This window comes from Neodiprion lecontei, chromosome 4 (assembly GCF_021901455.1).
Source record: "Neodiprion lecontei isolate iyNeoLeco1 chromosome 4, iyNeoLeco1.1, whole genome shotgun sequence".
Lineage (NCBI taxonomy): Eukaryota > Metazoa > Arthropoda > Insecta > Hymenoptera > Diprionidae > Neodiprion > Neodiprion lecontei.
The window spans coordinates 10407014-10419779 of record NC_060263.1 but is presented as its reverse complement, the minus strand read 5'-3'; the positions used below and the strand labels follow the sequence as shown (position 1 = coordinate 10419779).

The following is a 12766-nucleotide window of genomic DNA, read 5'->3' as shown; positions in this document are numbered from 1 at the left end:
AATTCTGAACGAATGGTTTCCGCGTGCAGAAGATGAGGGAGCGAGAGGAAGAGGGAGCGGGAGGAGAGAGAAAGGGAGGGAAGTGGCTGCTAGCAGGTGCGGAAAGAAAATACAATTCCATTTAATTCCATTGTAATCAATTCCGAGATATTCCCATATGCTTGTGCAGGCAATGATCGACCGTTCAATATCGGAAGGTATGCGTGGCACCGGGTGTCCCTTATCTCACCTGAACGACCAATACTCACGTTATCTGGAAAACGTTGGACTCTCCTTATCAATGAATCGATATAACAAAGGCTTAGCGCGATTACAAAACCATTGCTCAAAGGCTTATGAAGCAAAATCATTCTTTCAAGCAGTTAACAGCCATTCTTTTGAATTTAAAGAACGCACGCGAAAGTGGTGCCGTAATGAAAAACACCTACCGTTATGGGCTCGAGTCAAATCAAATACAGGTTACCATGACTCGCTGCCTAATCGAAGAACTACTTTTGTGCTACCTGTTTGGTTTTTCTGTTTTTAATAATTACATCTTTGGCAGTACTGAAATCAGTTACTCGCTCATGATTAACAAGCAACTGCCAAGAGCACCGCAGATTCTAATTTGCTGTTTTATAAAAAGTTTCGTTGTATCTAGGTCAGGTTCAAATATGCGAAATGCGAACAGTCGCATCGATGGCAACGCTGAAGATTATCGACTATAATTGATGCTGCCCGACCGTAATAATACGTGTGCGAAGTACATAATCAATATATACTCGCATCGAAATGATGTGGCACTTTTCTAATCACTACGAACTACAGACGCAATCCTAAAAAGGTTTTGTTAGTGGCTCAAGTGTGCTATGTTTTCGCTAAATCGTAGCTATTACTTAGATTTACGCATCTTCGGTTCTTTTTTATCTGTTACCATAATCAACCCCTGCGGGATATATTTTCACAGTACGGCGACGAGCGCACATGATTTGTATAGGATTAACTTAAAAAATTTTCACAAAGTTACCTCAAAGTGACAAAATTCACCAACTAACGCATACTGTGCATTTATTTGGTTGTTTGAACATTATTTCTTTTATATCAACAAGTTCGTTCGCCTTCCTTGTCAATAATCCGAAGAAATACCGAGCAACTTCACGTACATACGAAGATGTAACGATCTACTCCAACTAATGCACGCGGAGAAGAAAAATAATATCAACTAAATCTACTAACACGGGCCACCGAATGTGAAGTATGGCCACTGTAACTAAACATCAGTTGATTCAATTATTGACTCGATTAAGTCAACGAACGTTTAGTCGCAGCACCCATATTTCTCATTTACAGTGCTGATAGTTTTTTAGACCCATTTAGATCCATCTCGATAAGTTTAGCTGACATAACTGAAATTAATGTTCAGATCGTAAAATATGTTTCCATTTATTTGATTATGAATGTTGAAATAGAATTTGACACTTTTGACATTAAAATTAACCAAATTGGCGCATAAGTCTCGTCTTCGATAAGAAGGATATCCATCTTCATCTTTCAGGTGCAATGACTTCCTTGATACAAATGAACGGACATCTTGAAATTACTATTGTGATTGGAGCTGTTAGATAATTCTATAAAACCACATAGTCAAAACAACAGCGTAGTTCACACGGTCACCCGAATATACGTAAAAATGAACGGATAACTTACGATTGATACGAATTAGAAAATAAGACTTCAACAATATGCAGCATGGTTGAGCTTCAATCGCTTTGGCATACTTCAAAATTGCTTCAAATGTAATTCAGAAGTGTAACACGTCAGCGGGCAAACAAGCCACAAACTGTCACTTTCACATCCGAGTTAAATTCAAACAGAGTTTTTCACTCACAATGAGCGTTCAGAACAGTAAAATAAACCAAAACATTTTTTCTGTAGCCAATCAATTTTCGCATATTATCTCTGTCAGTCAGCTATCAAAGACACGTTCGCATTGAAAACTAACTCAATTAAACTGCCTGTCCTGTTGCATCTCTGCAGGACACAAGTTTAACGATTACCCTTTACATCGTCAGTTTTCAAATTCATACGTCTCGGTCGCAAAGTAAAATGGGCTGTAACTGCAGCCATCGGCATCCTTTTTTCAATCAACCACCGATTGGCTCGCAAACAACGGATATAAGCTTAAAAAAGGAGACTTGGCCAATAAGCAGACGAAAAAATCGACAATACATGCCAAGCTCTGCCTCAACGCAAGCTTTGTAGGATTGGAATTATAATATCGCGTATGAGGTAAAATTATACGCGTAATGAAATACAAAGCTATTTTCCCAGCATAATCAGTCCAGACTTTGGTTTCCGATAGACCGCCCGATATTGCAGCTCTGGGTCTATAGTGGACGTGCACCTGATTATCTCAATATTGCCTCATATTCTCGGAGAACCAGTAAATAAATGCCCGACACTCCACACCCCCAAGGCCTGTATCAACGTAGCGTATAAGATATTTGTCTAGGACAGCATTAAAGCTGAAAGACAACCACCTGCCCGCCAACTAGATCCATAACGGACACATATCCGATATATCCATACATGTTGGAGAAACTTTTCTGCCTGGATCATAAATTATCGCATACTTAGACCGATCAAAATCACAGGCCCACTTTTTTCCGTGCAATAGTTGCGTGTGTGTAAAGTTCGGAGCAACTGCGATATGAAAGCTCACGCGCGTAATAGTAAGTAGTATAATATTACCTGGTTGTAACGTCGTATTGTAAATTTGTCTTATTGTTAGATTATGTTGATTATCACAAGCTTAATTCACGTTTTTACAAATCTATCTTAGAAGTGTTATCATCTACATTTATATTTAGTTGGCGCGGTAAATAATACCGTTAACCTTCCTTGGCCAGTAAGTTTTTCCACACGTTTTGACTATTACGAGGAAAAAATGTCGAGCCTTTACTTGTTATTGTTCCGGGCCTGCTAACGTCACGGGAATTTTCCAGGATCCTAGAACCCCGTTCAGGCCACCGCCAATTTGTACCTACCGATTGTTTACAAGCCATTCAAAAACATAAAAGTCACTAAGTCATATCGAATTGCTCAAGCCTTACGCGTTTTGTGAAAATTTATTTTGTTTCTATTCGAACACTAGATCGTAACTAGCCTAGTTACACCTCTGAAATATTGAAAACAAGGCTACGCGTTACATTTTTAACTTGCCGTTACTGTTTCAACTTCTCTTCAATCATCTTCTAACTGTCTTATAGCTATCGTTTTGTTAATAATATTGCACAGTTTCCAAGAAACCATTGTCCTCGTTTCGCTCGTACGAAATAAGCTGCATTCCATTCGGTTAAATTTCAACGCGTCCGCAGGTGTCGTTCGATACGAGACTTACAACCTTACAAAACTTTAAAGGAAAAGGTCACGGTGCTCGCAGTCGCAAGGATTTACTCTATTTACTAGCAGTGACTGCATCAATAATTAACAATGTTACGCATTTCTCGATCGAAATACGTACAATTATTATACGACGAAATGAAAGTTGAATAATTTTGCAAGATCAGATGTTAGCTGTAAAGTGTGGTTCGAAAAAAGAGCGACAGACTATAAAAGAAGATATTTGTAGCACAATTTTTTGAATCCAAGGAGTTGGAACGCAGTTTGAGGGCAAAATTTCCAATGAAAATAATTAAATAACGTAGCTCATTGAACAAACAAGAAGCTGAAAAAAGTCTTTTCCGATTCGTTTGATACCGTAGTCAGGTAGCTTCCGTTATCAGTGAACACATAGAGTGTATTATAGGTGAGGGAGGGTGACCGTCTACGACATTAAATACAGAAAGAACGATTTCGAAGATATTTTCATCGGGATCTTTTTGTTGTAAAAAAAAGTAACTCTTTAAAACGATTCGAAACTCAACAATCCGATTCGTACATTTTCAAGTTCAACTTTTGAAAGGTATGCACAAGCGAGGACGAGTTCAAAGAAGAATGCGCAGACACTATGATAATAATCTCTAGTAAGACTTCACTAGAAATTTTTGATTCTTCCGAAAAATTCATTCCAAAGTTGTTCGGAAATCGACTGACGGACTGAAAAAAGTAAAAGGGGTATGGAAAACACTGCCTTGCACCAGTGGACGATGGAGCATCATAGAGTTTGCCGTGCACGAGTGAGCATTTGGGTGGTCTGACGTATGCAGTTTTTTGAAACGAAATTGTGTTTGCCGTGACATTTTTCCCACGAATTCGAAACATATAACACAATTTATGTCATGATACCAAATCTACCAAACTTAGATTTTAAAACCTTGTCACGCTGTAATGCCGAAGAACGATATCACAAGAATAGCTTACATTCAAAACGCGTCTCACGATCATATCTGGTGACTTTATTTTGTACAGTGAAACCTGTTTCAACGGACACGTCTTTATCACGGACGGTCTAAAAATCCCTAGCATTATGGTATGGGCTCTAATGAAGAATATATTTCCTGAATTCCGGCATTCTTAATAAGGGAGATGGAAACTTGCGAAGTTGTGTATACAAAATAAAAAAAAAAAATTTACAGCGGGCAATCTTGCAAAATTTAAGAAAATAAAAAAGCAAATCGAAATGTTCGAACGAATGTCGCACCAGCGCAAGAACCACAAATTTTTCCAAATCCTGATAAGTGCATGAAAAAACGTACAGAACTATGCAGAATATTCGGTTCTAACCGCTTCAGGCAAATATTTCAGAATCGAAAAGAGATACAAGAAAAAGTCTCACATAAAACTTGGAGGATTGCAAGAGGTCAACTTGTAGGATGTGCCATTTTCGAGATTTCGCAAATAACGTCCAATTTTCACAGGGACCACGTACTTTGGATGTAAGTAGGTAACAGCGGAATCAAACCCGAATTCAAATCCGTGAAATTTTTCTTGTCTTTTCTTTCACCTCGGCACGTATCTATCTATTACTCTCTACATCTATCTATTGTCCCTCACCGGCATTGAGAAGTTTCCTTGCGAATATGAAATTAGCGACATTTAAACGATACGATATTCTCCATAATTTTTATCTGTATCGTGAATTACGACGACAAACCGTTAAGCGAGGGCGATGGACAATGGATAAGTGTAATAAGATTAACAGTGTATAAGTAAAATTTGAGTAGTCGATAAAACCTGGACGATCGCTTTAGGTACATCATATTGATAGTTGCCGCAACTATTACGTTTGTTTGCAGTAGGTAGAGCGTACAACAATGGTGGCAATGACATGAGCATTGTGAGATGGCACTCAGTGGAGTCTTCAAGGTGAAGTCAACCCGTGAAGGGCTGCGGAGGGTTTCGAAAGTGTAGGTCGAGAAACCCTTTCCAAGTCTCGTGGCAAGTTAAGCCATTGCTTTTCTGGCTTTGGCAAACAGTTTTTTCAAGGACTTGGATAAAGCCTGTATGTTTTCGTAGTAAATTCAAGCTTCAGCAATCAGCAAACCTAACTAGAAGTTTCTCGGGCGAAGGTTGAACTTTTTTCTGTTATATTTTGCGAAGTACGTTTTCGTTTGCTGTACGCAAGAATGGCTTTAGGGAACTTTGTGACGGATATTAATTTAACATTTTATAAATAGATTCGATACGGTCGCCAATTATTCGTACTGTTTGCAGTTAGTTTGTTTTATTGTCACTGTGCAAATTGTTGTTGTGAGTGTAATTATTTTGTCAACTTTTATCGATACAGTAACGACTTCATAACGTTCACTTTAACCACACGAATAACCAAAAGATAAGCATAGGTAACATTGAATTTTAAACCAAGATTCGTCAGCAGCGCAGGAGCTCAATATCTTTTGAAAAAGTTCGAAAAGCCTTTAAAAAGCTCGAACTTTTCGAAGAATCCAAAGGTGGGTTGTATATATGACGCAGGAATCGCTGATTAGCCGGTAAGTCGTTGATGTCGTATAGTTTTTACTTATCAAAACTTTAAACACATTTTTTTCAAAACTAAATTTTCAAAACTGTCGTGCCACATAGCTAAAATACTAATCGACCGATTTTCATGAAAGTTGGTATACATCATCCTAAATTTGTTATCTAAAATATGAACCTAAATGTTAATGAGATTAGATTTAAAAATAAAATTACATTATTGCAAAATATAGAGATTTTTTGTCAGTAAATTCAACTGTTTTGTTTCAAAGCGTACCATGTCATCAATTTTTATAGGTTCATATTCTGCATTTGAGTGTTATTGAAAGAAAATTATTTCTCTGTTTTTTTTTTAGATTAATCCATCCAACGCCGTCCGATGACGTTCGCCGCAACCCGAACGGAAGACCGTGTCGTATCACCGCCATTTTGAAAGCATCTCAAGAAAAAAAAAATGTAAGATGTAATAGCGAAAAGTAAAAATAAAAAATCACAAAAGGCTGAAGATTTTTGAAGAAATCTTTCCTCGTCAAAAAGTATCATTGAAATCAGCGGTTTTCTCCCTCGCCTAAAGGTATCTTAAACCCCCCCTTAAATTATCTGCAATTCCTTTTTCGCATACCGATACAAATTTAGTTGTCAATGTTCAGGCGACTTCTAAAGACACGACACTGCATATTCGTAAAACATCTTTTGGTTGACCGGGATTTGCACGTCATTATTATTATGAAACAGTTGTAGATGTAAGTAAATGGATTGCACTTTTTACCGAGGTTGTGCTGTTTAGCATAAAATTTCATCATTTTCAACGATGCGATTCATAACGTCAACGTAATGAAACACTGGCTAAAAAATCACTATTTTGTAATTTTTTAATGACTTTGAAGGAGATAAATTTTCATACTTCGTTTCGTTACGTTTCATTCGTTGCAATAACGTTGCTAACTTCAACCTCGCCAATTATCTTGAAGTGGAAAAGAGAAATGTTGTGTAAGATCCATAAGAAACAAAAAAAATTGATAAAAATATTAATTCGTTTTTTTAGACTTCTTTAAAGCAACTTTTTCCTCGGGTACGTTTTGTTTTAATCGTAACACAGTCTCATTTTTCTCTTAAATTTTAAAAAATATACCATTATTATACCTCTAATCTTAGGAATATTTATCTAGCTTTGCTTTCTATTTTTCATCAATCGATAGGTGATTTGGGCGTGTATTTTTGTGTAAACTCGATGCATGTTTCAGAACTTTCTAAAAAAGTTGTGACTATACGTTTAATGAAGGGTTCAAGAAGGCATTTTCAAGTGAGATTGCAAACCTTGAATATTGAATAGCTTCAGATTTTGATGAGACATCTTTCTTCTCTGTGTATGCTATACATGAGGGTGTTTCAAGAAAAACAAAATTATTCAAGATTTTCCACCGTGCCACCCCGTAAAAAGTTTGTTTATGTTCAAAGATTCCGTCAAACGATGAGCGTTCGTTGTTATGTGGAAAATCGCGGTCATTTGTACGTTCACTTTTCTTTTCATTTTTTGAAATTTGTCAAGAGACACGTTTCTAACACTTCAATTGTTATCTCTTTTCTGACATATATATTCAACCCAAAGATCACGATCTATAACACAACAAATATATCAATCGAGATACTTATTCTCCTAAATTAAAATTTCATATTAAATCATAACTATTCTATGAAACTGAGTTAATAATGAAAAAGTCGTCAGATACACTTCTCAAACAACAACTGAAGACTTAATATTACAACTGTGAGTCTTCTTTGTAACGTAATATGATATGATTGACGTAAGCAATAGGAAAAAAAATTATTCGTCATAAATTTAAAAATATGCATAAAAATGAAAAACCTACTGAGCGCGGTCTTCCACATAACGTAGAAGGTCTCGTCTTTTGACAGAATCGTTTTTTTTAACATAAACAAACTTTTTAGGAAATGACATGGTGCAAAATCGCAAATTATTTTTTTCCGAAACACCCTACTACACATACAGGGTGACTATATACCAACAAATTATCTGAAATATAACGAAAATTGATGCGCCCGAGTTGAGCTTACTTTAGATAGTTTCAATCCTTGCACAACTATTTTGGTATTTGAAAAAATACAAAATTACAGCGATAAGGGCAATGATAGGGTTAAACATGCAACAACAGCATAACTTGCAAATTAATTTTTCCAGCACACAATTTAATCAACACTCACAAATTACAGATCAACAGTCGCGCATGAAATGTTTTTAATATCAGCGTTACGTCGCAAGATTGGGTCAGTATACCTTTCATCGATCATCATCCACGACATTGCGCGCACGAATCGAAAAACTTCGAGTGTACTGTTGTTTTAGAAAAATAGCCCAACTGTCACGAGTAAAATTACGTATCAAGCTAAAGTTGAAGTGCGAATTTCACGAAATTTGCGCATTGAACATAGCATCGGAGTTTTTAACGAGAAACCAATGCGGATAAAAAAAAAAGAAGCCAATTTCAAAATCGTTGAAATCAAGCAATCTCGCCAAATTTTTACACGCGATTCTCTCGTCAACTTGTCCGCTATGTGCGTGAGATTATAAAAACTATCCGAAAGTTATAAAAATGGTCAGAAATTGACGAAAAAGTTTCGTTTCGTCCGATGTTCGAATGACGCGGATGTCACCGAAACCAAATAACCTTGAAAAACGGCCAAGGTCACGCCCATAGATTCTTCTTGGACCAAAATTTCCGCATTTTACGTTGTACAGGTACGCTTGTGCAACGACTCGCATATATAATTGCCCAGCAGCTGGCGCGATGATCCGCGACGGTGTGGCAAGTACTTTTTAGACTGACGCCTTCGCCGAGTCGAGGATCAATACTTTCCGCAGAGCTTCCGAGGGCCTCCGTGCGTGTCTGTTTCAATCAACGACGCGAGTCTCAAGGCTTTTTAAATTCACCATATCAGACTGCTGTTCCCGATTACGAGAGCACTACTTAAGAGTACGAAGTGTCAATGACAGTCGTTTAAAAGTCATCTTACCGATCGGTTCATCTGCTGGAGGAGCAAACGAAACCAGAAGATGAGATCCCATGGCTAACGGAGTCGCGTACACTTTTTTCACACCCACATTCGCGGTCCAGGTGTCCGTAACTCAAAGCCATAAACATGCAGCCGTTCCACGGAATTGGTGGGCTATTCGAAATTTCTTTTTCTTTCGCACTTGAGCCGAAGCTGGGAGAACGTCGAGGGGCGATGGACATTAATTATCTGTCAGTTTATGCGGTCATAATTCATACCGATGATTAATTTTCACTGCTATAAAACAAGAGAGTTTAAATAGGTACGAGGTAGTTAATATTCTTATCACTGGCTACTCTAACTTGTAGTTAAGATGTCACAAGATTTATTCTCAAGGCAACAGTTTAAATTTTCGAGAGCAATCTTCCACTTCACATGGGAGATGTGTGGAGCTGTGTTTGTCCAGAATCCAACTTTGTACAATATACGTAGTTATTGAGGAAGGGAGTATAAGATTCGGTTATAGTCAAATGTTTAGTTACAGCTTGCCAACAATCCTGTATTTTCATGTCACGTACAACGATCGATTGCTCATCTATATTACACGTGCATCAAATCACCTAACGACGTTTGCCGATGACATACTTTTCTCAACAAAATGGTAGGGCACGATAACCATTGCACGAAAATTATAAAACAAAAGACGAGAGTATTTAATTTGGAATTTCGCCCAGCACGCCTATAAATGCTGCAATTAAATTACGGATAAAGCTGAGAGCCATCGAATGAAGAAAAGTAATTTAAATTGCCACGATCGATACTTGGCACGTGTTTTTATCATACTGACAGCCGATACTTCCGGATGCACTTGAGCGGTATGCGACCAAGCCATTCAGGCGTTAGCATAATTGTGAGTATTGAATTTATGAATGGCATTCTTCTAGCTCGACAAAGTAATCATCAACCTGTTATTGAATTTTCACATTCTTTTCACAAGATCGGTCGTCGGATTTATTCCATACTTGAATTGCGGGGCTGATAGACATTCGTTTCTTTTTTTTTTTGAAACCATAATCCACTGAAAATGAGTCGACTCCGTCTCTTTTTTTTATTTGTATATTTAATTGGGATTTTAATATTCATTACGTGCAATATGCCGTGCCTCATAAATCTACGTCGGTAACTAATTTTGTAGAAAAGTTGCCTTCAAATTTCGAAGATTTCCAAGGTTTACAATTTTTCTCGACAGCATTGTACCCCAAAGTATAAATATCGTCGATGTTCCATTGATCGAACATTCTTGTTTCCGATTTCCGCTGAAATAAATTTTAAACCGTGTCAGACCTTTACGAAATTACCCCCTGCCCACTATTTTTTAAACTGATAGAGTTTTCAGAATGAATCGTTTGCTCGTAATTTTTGCTCATTCACCTTTTACGTTTACCAGCAGCAAAGCACAATCATTTTGCTTTGACTCAAGAAACAGTACATACATACAAACATGTAAGTTTGAAATACCGTCACCTAATTCAAATAAACTGTTTACGGCATTAAGAAACTGATTTGTCCGCTCTTCTCATACCTTATCTTACATAATCACGGGTGATGACTTGTTAAATATTGGCCCTTTAATCTTATCGATCTTCGATACGAACAAATCGTCTTTAATTTCTATGTGAGAAACGCCAATTTTTCCGTAAAGAATTAGTTACTGATATCATTGATCTTCAATTTTTTTATCGCGTTTTCAATTTAGAAAATCAAATTTTTCATACAATTTATTTCCGATCATTATCTCCCGTTTTGTCAGATGATTTTACATTAGGTTCGATAGCGTTTTATTTCGCGTACAATTATTTGCACACGTGATTATTAACCTTATTTTTATCACGTTGAATACCTAAGTAGATTCGTAAGGCATTCTAACAGCGTACTCTCGAAAATGCGAGACATAAATATCTCTGATTTTTGATTTGATTGCCTTTGAGATTTATTGATTGTTATTGCAAATGCTGATGCAACTGGAAACTGTTTCTTTTCAAATATAAAAGTATACACAATAAAACATAATCCGATTTATAAAAATGATTTCTCCTGCCTCAACATCGGTTAAAATTTCACAACGTTAATGATCGTTATCAAGTTTTAGAATAAGTAATTTTGTACTACTACATAAACCTTTATTAGTACTGAGATTTCTGATCAGGTTAATTACAAAATACGCTGTTCGTTGCAATTTGTATAAAGGAAAATTTAGCAGATTCAAAATATGTTTTCCAATATTCTTATAGTATAACATCGTTCTTATTTTCATTGTCAAAAAATTCACCATACCTATGCTCGTGTAAATCTATTCTGTTGATCTACTTGATGAGTCGACAACTCTTTTGTTGACTTTCTCAGCTATTTTTTGTGTGTCTGTTCAACTCTACACATTTACACACCCGTTAAGTTTTACGAAACAGCAACGAGACGTCTTTCTTCGATCGAATTCGGTACTCGATATGTCGAGCAGAAACCACTGTAACTAATCCAATACTTGCAGAAAAGCGGCTTCAAGCCAGTGATATTCCGGTATTCGATGTGACAAATATTTTTTAGGAAAAGGACTTTCAAAGATGATTACAATCGAATATTTTATAAATAAACATTTTTTTTTTTAAATTTGAAAAACAACATAACACAGAATGAATTTCCCGAAATGAAAGATATTTATCACATCTAAACGGCAGAGAGTTCTATCCTGAAAATGACGAGGTGTCTACGAAGAGCGTCTCATCGTCAGTTGTCGACGGAAGATTGAAAAGATACCCATAGAAGCGAATGACTATCTGTTTGGAGAGGGCAATATTTTGTTTCCCTTATCTCGAATCGTATGAGAAAATGTTACCCGCTCGTACTCAACGCCAGTCAAAATAAATGTAAGCAATATTTTAGAATCTTAGGAATCCTCGGAACTTTTTAAAGCATTGAGAATGCAAAGCATTGAAACAATTGTAAATACGCGTACCTTTTAGTTTGGCTATTATCAAAGCTTATACACCGATAATCAATCGAAAATATTTTTATTTTAATCAACAATAAAACCAAAAATATTACTAATTGCAGGAATACAATTTCCAGCATTATTAATAATGCGTAGGCTTTGACTATAGGTAATAAACATATATATAGGACTGGCTATACAGGGTGTCCCAGATCTAAGTACACAAAATAATAATAGGGGCAGTAGAGGGGGTCGAACTGAGTAAATTAACCTGAAGAACACGCGGTCTCCGAAGTCGCGTTCGTGAGATACGACCGGTTAAAAAATCCCGCTAAGCGCCGTAATGTAGGCAACCCGAATACACAGCAGCAGGCAACGACGAGGAGGTCTCGTCGATAACAGCGCTCGACTGCCGACGCGAAATATAACGCTGTCAAATTTCGGAATTTCAAACGAAAATATTTTGACATTGAATTTTCGCCAAGCAGAAGAGCTAGAACGTGCGATGGAAATGGATAACGCCTTCAAAATTACGAATTTTAAACAAAAGTATTTCCGATATTAAATTTTCGTACTCGGGTTGCCTATGTGACGGCGCTTAGAGGGATTTTTTAACAGATCGTATCTCTTCTTCGGGTCAATTTACTCGGTTCCCTTTTACCCCTATTATTTTGTGCGCTTAGTTCTGGGACATGAGGATGAAGTTAGTAACGTTACCGTAACGATGCATAGGTACTTAGAAAAAATCGTTACTTCTCACTAAATATCTCAAATTCAGTAAACCATGATAAAGAAAATAAACTCTTATTTTGAAAAACCGAATCCTTCAAAGTCATTCTAAAATTACACAACAATGTTTTTCCCCCTAATGTT

At 36.8% G+C, this 12766-nt stretch overlaps 1 protein-coding gene across 2 annotated transcripts in view; it reads right to left on the bottom strand.

Moving 5' to 3' along the window:
- The window catches only part of LOC107220968 (serine/threonine-protein phosphatase 2A 56 kDa regulatory subunit epsilon isoform), a 96382-nt gene that overhangs the window by 66149 nt on the left and 17467 nt on the right, over positions 1–12766 (bottom strand). The window lies entirely within an intron of this gene.